The 19,527-nt window shown below is 44.1% G+C and overlaps 1 protein-coding gene across 3 annotated transcripts in view; it reads right to left on the reverse strand.

The window, feature by feature from the left end:
- The window catches only part of PALD1 (phosphatase domain containing paladin 1), a 492,251-nt gene that overhangs the window by 360,897 nt on the left and 111,827 nt on the right, over positions 1-19,527 (reverse strand). Inside the window, exon 1 of one of the 3 annotated variants that reach the window (XM_063961442.1) lies at positions 14,129-14,591. The exons of the other annotated variants lie outside the window; for them this stretch is intronic. The gene's annotated coding sequence lies outside the window, so the exon portion shown is untranslated. Of the gene's footprint in view, positions 1-14,128; positions 14,592-19,527 lie in introns of those variants that run through there. 3 annotated transcript variants of the gene reach the window in all.

Raw genomic sequence — 19,527 nt, forward strand, 5'->3', positions numbered from 1 at the left:
GTGTGGAGTCACCAGCGATGAACGATGCGCAGCCCCGCTCTTGTTCATCGCTGGTGCCCCGTCGGCTGTACATGCAGGACAATATGGACGATCTTGTCCATATTTGCCTGCACTTCAATGGAGCCGGGTGACGGGGAGAGTGAAGAAACTTCACTCCCCCCGTCACTGCCCCCCCCCGCCGCCGGGACGCCCGTCGGCCGTATCCGCCGTCGGGCAGCTCGGCGGCGGATCTTTATATGTGTAGGGCCCTTAAGATAGCAAGTGCACTATTCTAAGGATAAAATTGTAGCCGACATTCCATCTTCTGGGTGGTGTTGGTGCATGTTCTCAGACATCTACCAATGGCGTTGGACACCCAGGCTTACTTCAGTCTCATCCCTGTTATGGCACATTGTGTTTTTAATGGTTTATATTTAATAACACAAGAAAGTTGTTTATGGAGCCGGTACAGGCATAGTAGAGAAGTGCAATTATACATGATACATTAATGGGCACTGGTACATATCTCCGAAATAAAGTAAATGTTTTGTTGCACTGTCCACCTGTATAGCTCTTATCTGTTAACCATGGCAACATCACATCTTACAGTGACCCCAGAGCGGACACTCATTGGATGGTCGCATTAACTCTGTAAACAGGTGTGAAAAGTCTTCAGGTGCGCACCCCAAGCTGCTACAATGTGCGATTTATCACCAGAAGGTTACTCTCAGACCTTCACAATAACATACATGTGACAAAAGATAGTGATAATCACTCAATTCAGCGCTAGAAAATAGAAGAAATCACTGTATCCTTTTAGGGGTTTCCGCCTTTCTGCACAGAGGCGGAGTCTGCAGCTAGACCAGGGGGTAAATTTACTAAAGGTGGGAGTTTTTTAGAACTGGTGATGTTGCCCATAGCAACCAATCAGATTCTACTTAACATTTGTCTAGCTGCTTCTAGAAGATCTCCCACCTTAGTAAATTTACCCCCAGGAGTTTACCCGACACATGCGCCTAAGAACTGCGAACTGACAGTCCTAAACGGACAGCCGGTAATCATGCTAATGTGGCCACTTTAGGATCCCCGCTTTGTGGATGTCCATGTTTTCATTATGCGTTTTTTTAATGCGTTTTTTTTATGGGTTAAAACTATACTTCACTATATGCACATTTCTCTTGTCTTTCCCCTGGGGATTAACACTATATATATATATATATATATATATATATATATATATCTTTTCTTTCCCAGCCTCCTGCCCGCGGGTCGAGCGTCAGGCGTTGCCAGGCAACGGACGGCCGGGCTCAGCACGGACGTCATGGTGCTTCATCTCCTGGCGCCGTCCTGTGCCGGAAACGGAGGCTCGGGAGTGCACGCACGGGTGTCTAGGCGGGCTCTTCTTCTCTTCTTTTAAAGGTGAGTAGGATCTCTTTTTTTTTTGTCACTCTTACATCTTGAGAAAGGGGTTAAATTCCCCGAAACGTCGATGGATGTTACATCTTTGATTAATACATTGACATTATACCAGACCCTGAGTGCCGCAGTCCTTTGCTTTTTTTGTATCTAAACTTCACTGAGGGCACCGGGGCACGCTGTTATCTAAGGTATATATATATATATATATATATATATATATATATATATATATATATATATATATAAATTGAAGTGCAGAAAGGAGGAAAACCCTACAAGAATTAGCTCTGTCGTCTTGTCAGAGTCTCACTCTTCAACTTTACCATTATCTATCTTTACTGCTCTCCTTTTTTTTTTCTTTTTTACTATTCTGCACTCTGGGGGTAATTCAGAGTTGATTGCAGCAACAAATTTGTTAGCAGTTGGGCAAAACCATGGCCCTTATTCCGAGTTGATCGCTCGCTAGCTACTTTTAGCAGCCGTGCAAACGCATAGTCCCCGCCCACGGTGGAGTGTATTTTCACTTTGCAAGTGTGCGAACGCTTGTGCTGCCAAGCTCTGCAAAAACATTTTGTGCAGTTTCTGAGTAGGTCTGAACTTACTCAGCCCTTGCGATCACTTCAGTCTTTTTGGTGCCGGAATTGACGACACACACCCGCCCTCCAAACGCCTGGACACGCCTGCGTTTTCCCTACCACTCCCAGAAAACGGTCAGTTGACACCCATAAACGCCCTCTTTCTGTCAATCTCCTAGCGATCGCCCGTGCGAATGGATTCTTCGTTAAATCCATAGCTCAGCAACGATCCGCATTGTACCCGTACGACGCGCGTTCACATTGCGGTGCATACGCATGCAGAGTAGAAACCTGATCGCTGCGCTGCGAAAATCGGCAGCGAGCGATCAACTCGGCATGACCCCCCATGTTGCACTGCAGCTGTGGCAGATATAACATTTGCAGAGACAGTTAGATTTGGGTGGATTATTTTGTTTCTGTGCAGGGTAAATACTGGCTGCTTTATTTTTACACTGCAATTTAGATTTCAGTTTGAACACACCACACCCAAATCTAACTCTCTCTGCACATGTCATATCTGCCCCCCCACAGTGCACATGGTTTTGCCCAACTGCTAACAAATTTGTTGCTGCAATCAACTCTGAATTACCCCCTCTGACCCCTCTGATACTCCCAGGACAGCACAGCATGCAAATACTTATAGGGATACTTCCTAAGAGTGCAGGAAAGCTGTGGATCATACCAGACTCGTTGGGTGACAGCACCTCAGGGACGTGCGGTGAGCTAAATTGCTCAGGTGGCACTAGCTGGCCCCAGAGCCAGATTTACACACAATATATGAGTCAATATATGGGTGCATCTGGGCATCATACACAGGCTTAGCAGTATAAACTCCTGGAAATTTGGTGAGTTTTGGTCAGAGATGAGCGGAAAATATAGGTAGGTGAGGCACTGCCTCACCTGCCATAGACGTTTTACTCCAGAGTTTTGGCTATAAAAATTATTAGAATAATGCAAAGAAGATATTTCTAACATATTCTTTGTGTTTATCATATACTGTACACAGTCAAAACTCTGGCACAAGCCTAAGTATGACAGGAAAGGCTCTGCCTCACCTGCCTCACTCCACCACACATCACTGCAGCACCTGGCTTGGCGGACCATCAATCTGTCACAGCTGGTCTCAGCAGTTTCACAAACTCATCTCCCTCTGCCACTGGCTGGGTACCAGAGTGCCCCTCTAAGAACCCTGACTCCCTTACACAGTCACATTACTCAACCTAACAAGGTTCCAGAGTCTGCAGCTTCATATAATAACATGCGACTCAAACAATCACACAATTAACAAGAGTCTATTCCAGATTCTGACTCCAATCATCCAGGTACTAATGCACACTGTGCTATGTGGTGCCATGGCTAGAGACTGGACAGGGCTGCAGAGCATGACACAGGCAGACACGGTTTGACAAAGAAACTGCCTATTTTGAAACTGAACACTGCAATTTCTTTCTATTCATAGACAGCTACCGCTGCCTGATTAGAAAGCTGAAAAACAACACAGGGTTTCTGTTCCCAATGCTAAATTTACTCTGAGATCTTGTAGGTCCAATGATAGAAATGGACCACAGAACACTGGCTACCTCTGGTTTCCAATTAAACTCGAGAAGGCTGAAAGTATCTTAGCTCTCCTCATTATCCTGTCTTCAAGGCTCATAACACCACGTCTGGCAGCAGCATCATATTAATCCCTTCAACAAAAGGCCAGTGGGGCTTCTAAGAAAGCAAACATTAACTTTTTTTATATTAATTCATACAAATAATTTTTATTATAATGTACGAGTTGTAATATTATGTATTCATGAGAAACTAAGCTGGTATGAAGAATGATCAATAAGCATATTATGCAGTGCAGTACCTGGACAATTTTACATAGTATGAAAATGTTTATATTTCGCATTTGCATGTCACTTTATTATCATCATCAGTACAGCAGTTTTCTCTGTATCTCCATTGAGTTCTTATTTCCACCTTGTTAATTGTGTGTAAAATAATTAGCACCACCTGTGGATCTCTTGAAAGGTGTCCGTCCGTAATAAGTACACCTGAGCACTACTAGGAGATCTGCAAAACATGCACTGGTAAGGGTTCCAGAGGACTGGAGTTAGGAAGCACGGAAGAAGTGTATGGAGGGCGGGCTCTCCAACGATGGGGAAATCAGCTCCTCCATTGTCCCTGTCAGGTGGATTGCTGCAGTATATGGTCAGCTCTAATCCTAAACCCGCCCACCCTTCCTCTTCACACCCAAACCCCTATTCTCCTCATAACATTATTTTAATGGAGGTGAATCATACTTGCCTACCTGACCCTCTCCATGAGGGAGAAAATGCTCTGTTCCTGGACTTTCCTGGTAATGTATGATTGCCATCACCTGATGTGAAACACCTTTCTTATCAATTAACTAGCTCACCACAGGTGATGGCAATCATACATTACCAGGAAAGTCCAGGAACAGAGCATTTTCTCCCTCATGGAGGAGGGTCAGGTAGGCAAGTATGAGGTGAATAGAAGGTTGTCAAAGCAGACAAGGGAGGACAGCTAATAAAACTGTATAGATATGTCAGTAAGTGGGCCACAGCAGAGTATAAAAGGATCGACAGTATTAACAGCTAAAACCTATCAAGCAAGCATAATGTTAAGTGCCAATAGGTACTAGTTCTACCCATTTTTCTAACATAAAATTGGAATTTGTAAGAAGGCACATGGGGGGTCATTCCGAGTTGTTCGCTCGCTAGCTGCTTTTAGCAGAATTGCAAACGCTAGGCCGCCGCCCTCTGGGAGTGTATCTTAGCTTAGCAAAATTGCGAACGAAAGATTAGCAGAACTGCTACTAAATAATTTGTTGCAGTTTCTGAGTAGCTCCAGACCTACTCCTAGACTGCGATCACCTCAGTCCGTTTAGTTCCTGGTTTGACGTCACAAACACGCCCTGCGTTCGGCCAGCCACTCCCCCGTTTCCCCAGCCACTCCTGCGTTACCTGGCACGCCTGCGTTTTTTAGCACACTCCCTGAAAACGGACAGTTTCCGCCCAGAAACACCCACTTCCTGTCAATCACACTACGATCACTCGAGCGATGAAAAAACGTTGCTCGAGCTTATGTAAATCTACAAAGTTTTGCGCGAAAGTACTTAGTGCATGCGCGCTGCGTACCATGCACATTTTTGCAGTTTTTTTACTTAATCGCTGCACTGCGAAAATCGGCAGCGAGCGAACAACTCGGAATGACCACCATGGAGTTGTTGAATTTTCCTTGGGATTTTGTGTCAAGCTACTAGTTGTCAGCTAATGTCATGCGAACACCATCACAACCAATATCGCAAAGGTAAAAACGGATCTAAAGAATCACAATTAGCATCATGCAATCAGGGTAAAAAAATTAAATAAAAGGTGAAAGATTAATAAAATTGAAACGTCTGGTTCACTGCATGACCATTCAAATTACTGGTAGATAAAGCTAAAAACACAAACACAAGTCTGCAACCGTTAATGATAATAAGGACACTCTGTGACTGTGTTATAACTTGTAGATTTGTGGGATTCGAATGACAATATGTGATAAATAACCATAAGGGAAAACTGATGAAATCTATGATCTATTAAATAAAGCACATACATTAGGCAAGTCGGCCGAGAACAAATGTTTTGCACAACATAGACTAAAAACAGTACGGATGGTGTAATTACTGCCTCACAGCACTGAGGTCATAGGTTCGATTCCCACCATGGCCCTTACTGTGTGGAGTTTGTATATTCTCCCAGTACTTGCATGAGTTTCCTCACACAATCCAAACAATACTGGCAGGTTAAGTGACTCCCAATAAAAATTAACCCTAGTGTGTGCATGTGGTAGGGAATATAAACTGTAAACTCCAGGGACTGATTATTTTTATCCTTATTTATATGGCGCCACAAGGGTTCCGCAGCGCCCTATTACAGAGTACATAAACAAATAATCAAACAGGAAAACAGCAACTTACAGTTGATGACAGTATAGGACAAGTACAGGGTAAATATACATAGTTACATCAGCAGATGACCGGGGAGTCCGGAGCGGCACCCGCCTGTCAGTGTCTGCGCACACCTATGGGGGTAGGTAGTGGTGCGGGAGGGTGGGTGTAGGTAGTGGTGCGGGAGGGAGGGTGTAGGTAGTGGCGCGGGAGGGTTGGTAGCGGCGCGGGAGGGAGGGAGGGAGGGTGGGTGTAAGTAATAAAACTTACTATTAGGCGGGCGGCAGCCATGGACACACTGAACACAGCGGCATTTCAACTGAAGCGCCGGCCGCCAGCCAACCAGAGCTGGCGGACCGGCAGCCAATCAGGGAAGCTGCCGCAGCAGCTGCTCCTGATTGGCTGCCGCTGCTGCGGCAGCTTCCCTGATTGGCTGCCGGTCCGCCAGCTCTGATTGGCAGGCGGCCGGCGCTTCATTTGAAATGCCGCCGCGTTCAGCGTGTCCATGGCTGCCGCGGCCGCCTAATAGTAAGTGTTATTACTTACACCTACCCGCCCTCCCGCGCCGCTTCCAACCCTCCCGCACATGCGCACTGTAATCCCTTGAATCCCGGGATTGGAGGCTCCAATCCCGGGATTTAAATCCCGGCATTTTGGGGCCCAAATCCCGGGATCCCGCCGATCCCGAGATTGGCCTCCCTAGCCTCTACCAAGCACCAGAATTCAACATAGATCTCCAAGATCAGTGTGTCAGTTTCTTCCTTCACTCTACACTACTGAAAATAATTCAGACTCCATATCATACTGTTTTCACCAGCCAACATCCCTTAACTACACCCTAACACCATGTAAGATGCTAATTCTTGCCCTAAATTCTCTCCCTGCAATATCTCATGAATGTTACTGCCAAAGACCTGCACAAATTTCATCCTCTCTGTTAATTTCTGCATTGGTTCCCATGACCTTCAAAACAAAATGTAAAGCACTGAGCCTTTGCTAGTGGTTCTGACAGAACAATATTTCCACACTCATCTGTATATACTCTCATAGGCGGGATGTATTTGGCATCCCGATGGTCAAGATGCCGGTGGTCAGAAGATCAACATCACTCAGAATCCAGAGGCCGGAATCTCGACAGTCAGCATCCCAAAGGTTAGTATGAGAGGGGGGGGGGGGGGGGGGGGGATAGGATTAGCAGACTTACTAAAATGTATCAGAATTCTGATAGCCGTCATACTGACTATCAGAATTCCATACCCAACACTTAAAGGCACCCTCTATGCTTCTCCCTTATACCCTGCTTTCCCCATTCACAACCTCATGTCATACACACCTTCAAAACTTCCACTGACTTCCCCATGCAGCACATCTTAAATGGAACTTCATAACCAACCCTAGTAAACTAAATCTTTAAAACCGATTTCTAAATCCTCAAAAATCTGAGTTCCTTCAAAGAAGTCCATCCATTCCTTCTTATCCATAGTCACCGACTCAGAGTAGCCACTCACAGCTATAGCTGTTCTTTCTTATTTCCGCTAATGCATAGGTCTGCAAACTCGGTCCTCATTAGTCCACACAGTGCATGTTTTGCAGGAAACCCAGCAGGTGCACAGGTGTATTAATTACTCACAGACACATTTTAAAGGTCCACAGGTGGAGTTAATTATTTCACTTGTGATTCTGTGAGGAGACCTGCAAAACATGCACTGTGTGGGGTAATGAGGACTGAGTTTGCAGACCTATGCGCGAATGTATAAAATGATCCCTAGTCCAACATTGCCTCCTATTGTATGTATTTAATTTTATATCATGATTCCCTAATATACAGCACCTTATAAATAAAGGGTAATCAAAACTAAAACTGGCATCTTAACACTGCAAATTCCAATAAAACCCATTGAAATGTTCCATAAGCACATTTAAAGCATAAAGTGCAATATTACATAGTTCAAAGATCAAAAGTATTGTTAAGACATGTTACCTTTTTTGGGCTAATAGGAAGCTTTCACCCCCTATAGGCCGAGAGGATATACCTAGCTAGCCCTTTTTCCCAGACCCACATTTCCAGACAAAGACATAGGAGGTAAATGGGAGTGGGACAACCAATCACAAGCGCAATCAAGATTACGCATGAAGTACTTTAGCAACTGGTAGTACAGCTGCTTCCTGGCAACCTGCCTTCATTCCGCTGAACTTATAGGTAAGTGAGGGCGGTCAAAGGGCGATCAGGGAATATTCACTGATTAGTGGTGTCAGGAGACTTGTATCTCTTAAGGATATGGATTATAGAACACTTTCCCAATGTCAACATTTTGTTATATCTTTACATTACAAGAACATTGATGTAGCAGTTCAGTTTAGTTAACCACCACCATGAAAATCTCTCTGGAATGTGCAGTTTTAGATGACATCTGAGGGGGTCTGCCTAAGCAGAATCTCATCCAGCCAATGCCAGTCTTCTGGTTACAGCCACAATACTATCACAAATCAAACTATTATCCGGGTGTGGATCATAGGGTCAACAGTCATTAGGTCGACAGTGACTAAGACGACATGGCCATTAGGTCGACATGGAAAAAGGTTGACATTCATTTTTTATATTTCTTTGGTGTTTTCTTCGTAAAGTGACCGGGAACCCCAATTAGTGCACCGTGCCCCCTCGCACGGCTAGCTTCACTCGCCATGCTGCGGGCAAGGTGCCTCGCTCTGCTACCGCTGCGCTCGGCACAGGAAGCCATTCTCAATCGTAGTCCATGTGGAACGTAAAGTATGAAAAAGTTAAAAAAAACTGGGGGGAAAAGTGAAAAATTCATGTCAACCTTTTCATGTGTTGACCTTTGCCATGTCGACCTAATGACCATGTCAACCAATAGTGCTGTCGACCTGAAGACCGGATACCCTATTATCCAATGTCATCCACATTATTTTGGAAATGGTTACAAAACAAACACACCAGTATTGTATTTGACAAGGGTCCGTACACCTTACTGCAGAGGTTCCCAAACTGTGTGCCGTGGCTCCCTGGGGTGCCTCGGGACACTTGCAGGGGTGCCCTGGGTTAGTGGTCCAGGACCAATTCAAATTATTCATGGTCAATATAATAGGCAAAATCAGTGCTGGTGGCTGCCAGTCATAAAATATGTGGCCAAACAGAAGCAAATCTTGTCTCTCAACACACAACTGACCCTAAGGATGACATATAAACGCGATCTACTTAATGTAATATTTCTTTCTAAATTTCTCAATAAGAAATTTATGGCCTAGGGGTGCCGTGAAAAAAATTCTGATATTCTAGGGCGCCATGATTCAAAAAACTTTGGAAACCAGTGCTTTACTGTATTCATTTCCTTCTTTTCCTTGTGTACCCTATGAATTACAGATCATCAGCTGTGTTCACAGCAGCCAAAGATTGCTGTGCCATGTGTGAGGCGTTGTCCTGTCCATAAGGTTAATGAGAACAGGAACCATGTGACAGCAACAGTGTCCTTACAGTATGTGAGGAGGGAAGTAAAGGTAAGCAGGGGGTCACAGACTAAGAGTTAGATAATGGAATGGGCAGGGTCATCTCCACCACACAGAATAAATAATGTGCGGCTCCTGTCACAATGATATAGGAAAACTGGGGTGCGATACACACCCATGTATTAAAAGAAGTTTAAGCATCCATCTGGTAATCATCCTTCCTTTGTATTTATCTAGAGCAAATATTTGAGAATGAATGCATAATATTTTTGTTGTAATACTATATCTAGCTTGCATAAAGGTGCAACAAAGTCTGCACGCACTGTAAAAAGGGGCACTGAGGATCCAAAACGAGGCACTGAGGAATTTTAACAAAGAAGTGTTAAAATGTACAAACCTTAGCAACAAATACACCAATTAATTTGGTTTCTCTTAAGCTGGGTACACACCTGGCCAAAGGATTGGCCATTCAAACGACCTCTCTCACAATTGGTAAGTGCATGCACACTTACCAATCGTCTGTCCGCTGTGTCGTACCTGATGTCACAACTGGGCAAGCGTTTAAATGTGCCTGCCTAGTTGAGAGATCAGTCACTGGCGGTCCCTGCAGCAAGTGTGCCGACCGTCCGTACACACAGCCAGATGCGCCAATATATCTGTAGATATAGCTGCCATCGGCTGTGCTGCAGGGCCAATGTGATAAGTCTTAAAGACGTCATTCACAGACATATCGGAGATACACACCAACTGGTGGGCTTGCGATATATCTACCGTTTGATTGTAAATCCAATATATATTGCTCAGTGTGTACCCAGCTTAATACAGGTTAGGAAATTAAAACAACAATTGTTGCAATTCTATCACATTTTCAGCTTGCTAAAAAAATCCCCATTGCGTTTGTCTATCCCATATTGTGGGATAACATTTATTAAAGCTTCTAAAAATTAAAAGTGGTGATGTTGCCCATAGTAACCAATCAGATTATGTCTATCATTTCTATATTGTATCCTAGAAAATGATAGAATCTGATTTGTTGTTAAGGGCAGCATCACTTTTCATTTTTAGAAGCTTTAGTAAATGTACCCCTGATAATACTATACAGTAGCTTGGGGGTGTTGCCTGGTGATGGAGAGCAAATATAACACAGTTGGGTGCATGGTATGACGAGGAGGTCCTGAAAATGACAGAAAGAAGGCAAAGGCCAGACTGACCAAACCCTGTATATACCACCCCAGACCCCAACTGTGCTGTCCTGGGTCAATTTCTTTACCGACTTTATTTATCTATTTATCTATTTATTTACGTTATCTATTTCAGAAAGTATCTGTTGTGCAAAACCAGTGTGCAAGGGTAGGGTTTGGTTCTCATGTGCCAACTCCATTCTCACTCAAGATAACAAGATCTTTGGAATGGCTGGTAGATGGTCTGCATCAAGTGGAGCCCACATACTTAACAAGTATCATTTGCTCTAGTGAAAACAAGGCTCCCAGTTCTTAAATGAAAAAATGTGGATACCAATGGTTCCTGAAATTTGCTTAGATCATAAAGGCTACCCAATACTTCCTTTTGTTTAACAGACAAGGTAAACTAAGCTATAGGGGGGTGCTTGTCGGAAAGACGTCAGTATCCGACTTTTTTAGGTTGGAAGGTGTTCCGACCTATTCAATCCTCCCTCCATTTTTCCGACAAGTGGGAAAACACGTGGATCAAAACACATGGATCGGCGGATTAGCCACGGATCCACGTGTTTTGTCGGATTCGCAGCTAAAATCCTACAGGTTTGGCATTGTTGTGAATGGCCAAATCCTCTCGGATTTGGCCACTCATTGAATACTGCGCTGTCGGATCCTTTCCTTCGGAAAGGATCCGATAAGCACTGAATACCCCCATAGGAGCCTAAACTCACTTATCCCTATACTTTGGCTTCACAAGGAATCTAATTGAAAAGTTTTGTGAGTATCAGACTTCTCAGTCTTGGAAAGAACAGTTATCTTCACATTATAGCCCAAATGTATTAAGCCTTAAGAGATAAAGTGGAGACAGATAAAGAGTGATAAACGACCAGCCAATCAGCTCCTATCATTTTTCAAATACAGCCTGTGACATGGCATTTAGGAAGCTGATTGGCTGGTACTTTATCGCTCTTTATTCATCTCCTTTTTATCTCTTGTTAAGGATTAATACATATGGGCCTATTTATGTTTTTTTAAAACCTGTTCTAAGAATCAATGCAGACCTAGAGTAAAGAGGCAAGTTCTTTAATATTGCCCAACACAAAATAAAAAAAATGTCAACATTTAAATTTGTATTGAAAATCACAAATTATTTCAGCAAACAGATTTTCTAAATCTAGAAAGCATTGAAAAAAATCATGGTAATCTATAGCAGTGAAATCTATTAACTGTATGAATCATTGGCCTGCGTACATTGGTTATTAAGTGAACTTAACAACTGATGGGCTTGCGGTGCTCTCAGAGTATACATATATAAAATTAAAACCATAGCAACTATTCAACAATGAGTTTTGATCGGTCTACTGCATATTAGGCAAGGATATAGCTATGGCTTTAGCGCAAATTTGCACATCTGAGCTCTTTTAGTAGATAAACCACAAAGCCTTGTTACCAATCCGACACGTTCAATGCTCTGCATCATACTGCATGCATGTCCTGAGAATGTACCTTTTCAGGGAAGCTCAATTACTTTATTATTAATTAATTATCAATTACTTCTTGGCCCACTTTTCATTCTGTAATAGGCAGCATATACACTGACGGATTATTATATATATCTTGAAAATACCTGCATAGATTTCCGCTTACCAGGACACAGCTCTGATCTATTCTGCACTACTGAACAATTGTCAATTAGTATTCTAAGCTGCACTGAGTTACACCTCCTGTTCTATATGACACATTCAAAGGAAACAAAAGATCTCTTGCCTCACTTTTTTTTTTTGTGTGTGTGGGTATTATCTCTCACAATATGCTGTAGACTCCCTTATAGCAAGGAAAATAGTTATTACAATAGTTTTAGACAGGTTTATGGTTATAGTAGTGTTCAATATTATAATTTATTTCTAAAGTATTTGTGTCACGGCGCAAGTAGGAGTTCTAGTGAATGAAACAGTTCTTAGCCCAAACTGCCCCCTCAGGGTCTCCAGGATAAAAGGATGAGCGACAAATAAAGGGCAGGGTGTAGAATTTCAGCACAAGGAAGGGTGACAAGAGGAAATACACCACTACAATAGCTAAAATGCAGGGGGTTGGGGAGGTTTATAAAAGGGGTTTGGATACACTGGGTAGTTTTCAGTGTGGGAAAACTTTCATGCTGTGTGTAGCGTGTACTCTAATAGCCATTTGTCAAAGATCTTGCCGTACCCTCAGTTTATTTATGTAATTTGCAAATGTGTTGATCAGAGACTGCAAATCAATTCTTGAGTGCTCATTAACACTCATATTATTTAACCTCCTGCTTAAAGAGCCAGCGTTGCATTCTAAAATAACAATCAGTGTATAAGGGGGATACTGTATGTACTAAGCAGTGAAAAAAAAGTGGAGAAGTTGCTCATGGCAACCAATCAGCTGCTCTGTATACTTTTATAGCATGCAAGTTATAAATGTTACGTCACTGCTGATTGGAGAAGTTGCCCATGGCAACCACTTTTATCACTGCTTAGTACATCTCTCCCTAAATAAATAGTTCTCTAACTAAAAGCAAACACACACAGTATGAAGATGTGGACATAGATTAGTTACACTACTGGAATGGGATTTGTGCATTAATATTCAGCTACTCCAAGTCATGACCCAAGTTCAAAAGATTAAATGGTGACTGACATGTCTCCCTTATACAGAAGCTCCTAATGGGCCTGTTACGGATCACTGAGAAGGACAAATATTCCTTCTGTTGTAGCAACATATAAAATGCACAAATATTGAATAGAAAACTATTGTCTCTCCCCTGTATTATCAATAACCCACATGCGGATGCTCTATATACATGACATGCAAGTACTTATTAACTTTTTCCACAATAAGCTGGGTTAAAATAAAGTCCCTATGATGAGTAAAGAACAAGTGAAAGACTGCTGTAGGGTACTGTACGCTCCGTAATGCAAACTGCTGCTGTTGTGTTCTCAGTTACTGTAAATGATAAATGGAATTCTTGCAGCATAAAAGACAACAGCTTTCCTATAGGAGACCAGCCACTTTTGCCAAATAGATGGAGTCTGCTTATCTTTACATGACAAGTCTGAGCTATGATGTGATTCCTTTATACAGATGGCTGGGATAACAATAAAACACATGTGGCGAGAGACTGTATAGGCTGGTACTGTGGTCACATTTCACACAGCACAGAAGAGCCACAGGACCTTGCTCATACTTTTTATGGAGTGCAGCTGTGATGCAACTGTTATACAAGTAGAACACTAGTACATAAAATCCCTATACTTATGTATGTGTACATAATACACAGTCAGTATATTACAGGGAAGGGGCAATCCGCCCAGTGACTCCTCAGTGTAAGTGACTAAACACTTGACACATCTCTATAAACATGAACAGGTAAGTACAAAACACCTATAGATGAATATATATATATATATATATATATATATATACACACACACAATGAATTATGAGCTGGGGTTAAAAGCAGCCAATGGATGATAGTAAAGGCAATTACTGATCTTTGCTATTCCACATACTGTATAACACAACAGAGCTACAACAGTCGTCAGTACCTGGGATCCAGCTGTCCAGCTTTTCATTCAGCTTCGTCTGAGCTGGGCACACAGGGCTAAGGAGATACGTGAACACCAGCAGAGAGTAATCAGACGAGTGCCTCTCTGAGATGATTAGAAGCCCCTCATGCCTCTCCCACAGTCCGGGAAGCAGCACCTCTGGGGCAGCGGTGACACCGTACCAAAGATCACACAAGTTTCCTTCAAAGGAGCAACTGGGGGCAGGGCAGGGCCGGGACTGGAGGCAGCAGCAGCAATAAATCCCTCTCAGGGGCAGTGTGCTCTCCCTGCTGCTGGGGGCTGAGCACGCTGCATTATAGCAGTGTATTTCCCTTCATCACAGCCTTGACTGTCTGTGTGCTGTGCGGCCGCTGCTGGAGGATGTGGAGGAGGGCTTACAGAGAGGGGAGGCCTGCTCCATCTCAGCCCTCTGCCTATCACAGGAGCTGGCACTCCTGGCAACACAAGCTATGCTGCACATACTCAGCCATCACTCCACATGCTCCCTACACACACAGCAGCAACCAGTCGCTGCTAGCCGCAATGTGGCAGCGTACCATCAGAGCAGATGACTGCCATAGGATCTACTTTTACTAGGTGCAGAGGCTTTCCTCGTCAACTGTATGCAGAGCATATTGTAGTCAGCTGCCCCAATGCGGACTGCAGAGGTAGGAAACAGATGCAGCCTAACTGGCTATGCTAGAACAGTTATGTATTATGTATGGGGCTGATTTTTGGGCCTATATGTCAATCAATGGCCCATATTTATCAAGCCTTGGAGAGTGATAAATCACACGGTGATAAAGTACCAACCAACCAGCTCCTAACTGCAATGTTACAGAATGTGTTTAAAAAATGACAGTTAGGAGCTGGCTGGTTGGTACTTTATCACTGTGCAATTTATCACTCGCCAAGGCTTGATAAATATGGGCCAACATTTGTACCCGCAATATTAAGGATCCCCAGGATGTTCCATTTCCGACAGCAGAAGCAGCCCTAATACAGTATGTCCCTATGGGGGCTTCTAGGCTGTTGGCATTACCAAGTTCCGGAATGCAAGTCATTTATATGGTGTTAGCCCGTTGTATCCAATGGGTTACATTTATTGGAAAAGGGATCCATAGGATTCCTTCCCACAGCTGCTTGGTGGACGTCAGCAGTTGGCCAAAATACAGAGTAAAGTGATCTACTGATGGCTGGGATGGTATCTTATCAGAGACTGGTTAATGTATCAAACAGTGAAAAGAGTGGAGAAGTGGGTCAGTAGAGAAGTTGCCCATATTAACCAATTGGCATTGAGTAACCATTTATCAAGTGCATTCAATAAAATTATAGGTATATTCTAATTAGTTGCTGTAAGGAATCCTTAAAATCTGGGACACACAACAAGAAATAATAAATCCACCCCTTGGGACCAAAGCAAAAAAAAAAGCAAGTGAATTTTGTACCTGGACAAACCATGTTGCACTACAATGGGTGCAAATACATTTCATACCCTCCAACATTGTACACGTAAAAACCGGTACAAACAAGGAAAGGGGGCGTGGCCGCGGGTAAAGGGGGTGCGGTCACGCCCCCTTTCCTATACTTTCAATGGAGATGCAGTGAGTAAAAAATCGGTACAAAGCCCTTTTTGGCCGGTACAGACCTTAAAAAAACGGTACTGTACCGGCCAAAAAGGTACAGTTGGAGGGTATGACATTTATTTGTTTGTGCATGTAGCCCACAAACGCTGAACAGCTTTACACTGCAATTTAGATTTGAGTTAGGACACGCCCCTCTCAAATTTATATCTTGCTGCAGATTTAAAATCTGCTCACCTGCAGTGCAGCATGGGTTTTCCAAGGTGCAGTTACTTCCAACTCCAAATCAGCCCCTATATGGGTAGTGAGTATAAATCCCTGCAAATTCATTTTATATTGTCATTTTTATGACCCACTAGTAGAATTGCCAGAGCATCCATTTAATGGGGCGTTGCATACACCCTGGCCTCCTGAATAGTAGTACACTCCTGGAGTCTTTTGCTGATACCACTATAGAGGTATGCCTTACTATGGGGGTAATTCAGATCTGATCGTAGATGTGCTAAATTTAGCACATCTACGATCAGTTTCTCAGACATGCGGGGGGACGCCCAGCACAGGGCTAGTCCGTCCCGCATGTCTGGCCCTATCCCCGCGCAAGGGTGCAAAAGCATCACTCGGTGGCGATGCTTTTGCACCTATCGAGTAGCTCCCTGCCAGCGCAGCTCCTCTGTGCTGGCAGGCAGCTACACGCCGCGTCATCGGTCAAAGCGGCTGGGTGTGCCGTCACGCAGCGGCCCGGACCACGCCCCGCCAACAGCGTTGTAACGCCGATGGCACGCCCCCTCCTGCCCCACGACCGCCTCTGCCTGTCTATCAGACAGAGGCGATCGCAGCCCAGAGATGCTTTAGCATCTCACTGGGCTCCCGGGGTGCGCACTCCACATAGTGATCCAGTCTGAATTAGGTTCTATGGGGCAGATTTATTAAGCTGGGTGAAGTGATAATGTGGAAAGTGATAAAGGACCAGCCAATCAGATCCTAACTTCCATGTCACAGGCTGGGTTTGAAAAATAACCGTTGGGAGCCGATTGGCTGGTCCTTTATCACCTTCCACTTTATCACTTCACCGAGCTTAATACATCTGCCCCTATATTCTTTAGGTGTGTCAACACCTGAAGGTATGTAGAGGGGATCTTAATTACAATTCAGTGTTGCACCATGTGTTTTTGACATCGCTGACGTGACAATAACAGCACACAATTTTACAGGAAGTCAATCATGGTACGTTTTTAATATGTTGTGTAAAACTAAATAAAATGTTACTATTTTAAACTATTTTATAATGTAATATTGTGAAAGTAAAACAACATTTACCATTGGCTGTAACACGTCATCAATAAAAACTTGCCAGCTAGGGATGGATATCGGAATCCAATGGTTTGTAACCAGCAATATTCTTTTTATTCTATTTTTTTTATGGTAATTGATTTTCCATGCTGTTCTATGTGGTGTTTTCCACCGGGTTTTCGGTAGTGTTTCGGATGTTGTCTTGCTGTTATTGGAGCACTGAATCATGAAGCAGTGCTGCTTTTGCGCATGCACAACCTAGATTTCTCATCTGCCACACACATCAGTGAACCATTGGTGTTTCAGTCACCGAATAGAAAGACTAAAAGATCTTAGTTTGGAGCACAGAAGGGAAAGAGGGACATGATAGAAATTTCGAATATACCCAGGGTTCTATCCAAGTACAGGAGGGAAACGGTCTTCAATTGTAGAGAAGTATTGCGACACAAGGACATAGTAATGGGTTTGGTCTTCAGTATGCCGCAGGCCAGGATCCCGGCGACCAGCATACCGGCGCCGGGAGCCCGACCGCCGGCATGCTGACACATATTCTCCCTCTTGGAGGTCCACGATCCCCCTGGAGGGAGAATAACGCCCGCCACTGTGCCCGCAGCGTGGCGAGCCCGCAAGGGTCTCATTAGTGCTCGCCCAGCTGTCGGTATGCCAGCGCCGATATGCTGGCACGGCCGCCGGCCACTCATACTACACCCAGTAACATAGTAATGGAGGTTGAATAGAGGTGTAATGCCCATCGTGTTCAACCTGTATTCTGTATTTAGTTGTGTTGATTATAATGTACCTGCTGAAGTAATGTTTTATGACTAGTTAACAACTATAAATCATGTTCCACCCAGATTATCAATGTCAATATTTTAAATGTTATAACCTTGGATATCCTTTTCAATCAGAAATGTATGCAATCCTTTTTCTCTTACGTCCTAGAGGATGCTGGGGACTCCGTAAGGACCATGGGGATAGACGGGCTCCGCAGGAGACATGGGCTCTTTAAGAAAGACTTTAGATCTGGTGTGCACTGGCTCCTCCCTCTATGCCCCTCCTCCAGACCCCAGTTTGATACTGTGCCCAGTGGAGACTGGGTGCTTTTCAGAGAGCTCTCCTGAGCTTTCTGACAGAAAGTATATTTGTTAGGTTTTTTATTTTCAGGGAGCCTGCTGGCAACAGACTCCCTGCATCGAGGGACTGAGGGGAGAGAAGCAGACCTACTTCTGTGAGTTTCAAGGCTCTGCTTCTTAAGGCCCGTACATACTGGTCGATATATCGGCCGTTCTCTTGAACGGCCGATATATCGCGGGACCGTCGGCCAGTGTGTACGGCCGATACGTCTGGCAGTGTGTATGCACAGCACACTGCCCGATCCGTCCATAGATATATCTGCAGATCAATTGATCTGCAGATATATCTATTAGTGTGTACCCACCTTTAGGCTACTGGACACCATTAGCTCCAGAGGGAGTCAGAACACAGGTCTCACCCTGGAGTTCGTCCCGGAGCCGCGCCGCCGTGCTCCTCACAGAGCCGGAAAATAGAAGCCGGGTGAGTATGAGAAGATGAGAGGAAGCTCCCCGGACTCTCCCCTGCTTATCCACGGTGAAAGGGGGTTTCAGAGAAGAGGGGGGGGGGCACATAATTGGCAGCAAACAATAGTATTACAGCGCTACTGGGTAAACACATTGTGTGTTTTTCCTGGGGTATTAGCGCTGGGTGTGTGCTGGCATACTCTCTCTCTGTCTCTCCAAAGGGCCTTGTAGGGGAACTGTCTTCAGATAAGAGGATTCCCTGAGTGTGTGGTGTGTCGGTACGTGTGTGTCGACATGTCTGAGGTAAAAGGCTCTTCTAAGGAGGAGATGGAGCAAATGTGTGTGTGTGTGTGTGTGTGGTGTCTCCATCGACAACGCCGACACCTGACTGGATATGTGGAATTAAGTGCTGAGGTAAATTTATTGCACAAAAGATTAGAGAACAGACAGGGAATCTACCCATGTCTGTCCCTATGTCGCAGGGACCTTCAGAGTCTCAAAACGGCCACTATCCAAAATAATAGACATTGATACCGACACGGAGTCTGACTCCAGTGTCGACTACGATGATGCAAAGTTACAGCCAAAACTGGCAGAAAAGTATTCAATATATGATTATTGTAATAAAAGATGTTTTGCATATCACTGATGACCCATCTGTCCCTGACACGAGGGTACACATGTTTAAGGGGAAGAAAGCTGAGATAACATTTCCCCTCTCTCATGAACCAAATGAATTGTGTGAAAAAGAGCGGGAATCTCCAGACAAGAAACTGCAGTTTCCCAAAAGAATTCTCATGGCGTATCCTTTCCCTGCTAGGGCCAGGATACGATGGGAATCCTCCCCTAGGGTGGACAAGGCGTTGACACGTTTACCCAAAAGGTAGCGCTGACATACCAAGATACAGCTACCCTCAGGGATCCTGCAGATAGCATGCAGAAAAGTACTTTGAAGTCCATTTACACACATTCTGGTACACTACTCAGA

Source organism: Pseudophryne corroboree, chromosome 3 (assembly GCF_028390025.1).
Source record: "Pseudophryne corroboree isolate aPseCor3 chromosome 3, aPseCor3.hap2, whole genome shotgun sequence".
Taxonomy (NCBI): Eukaryota; Metazoa; Chordata; class Amphibia; order Anura; family Myobatrachidae; genus Pseudophryne; species Pseudophryne corroboree.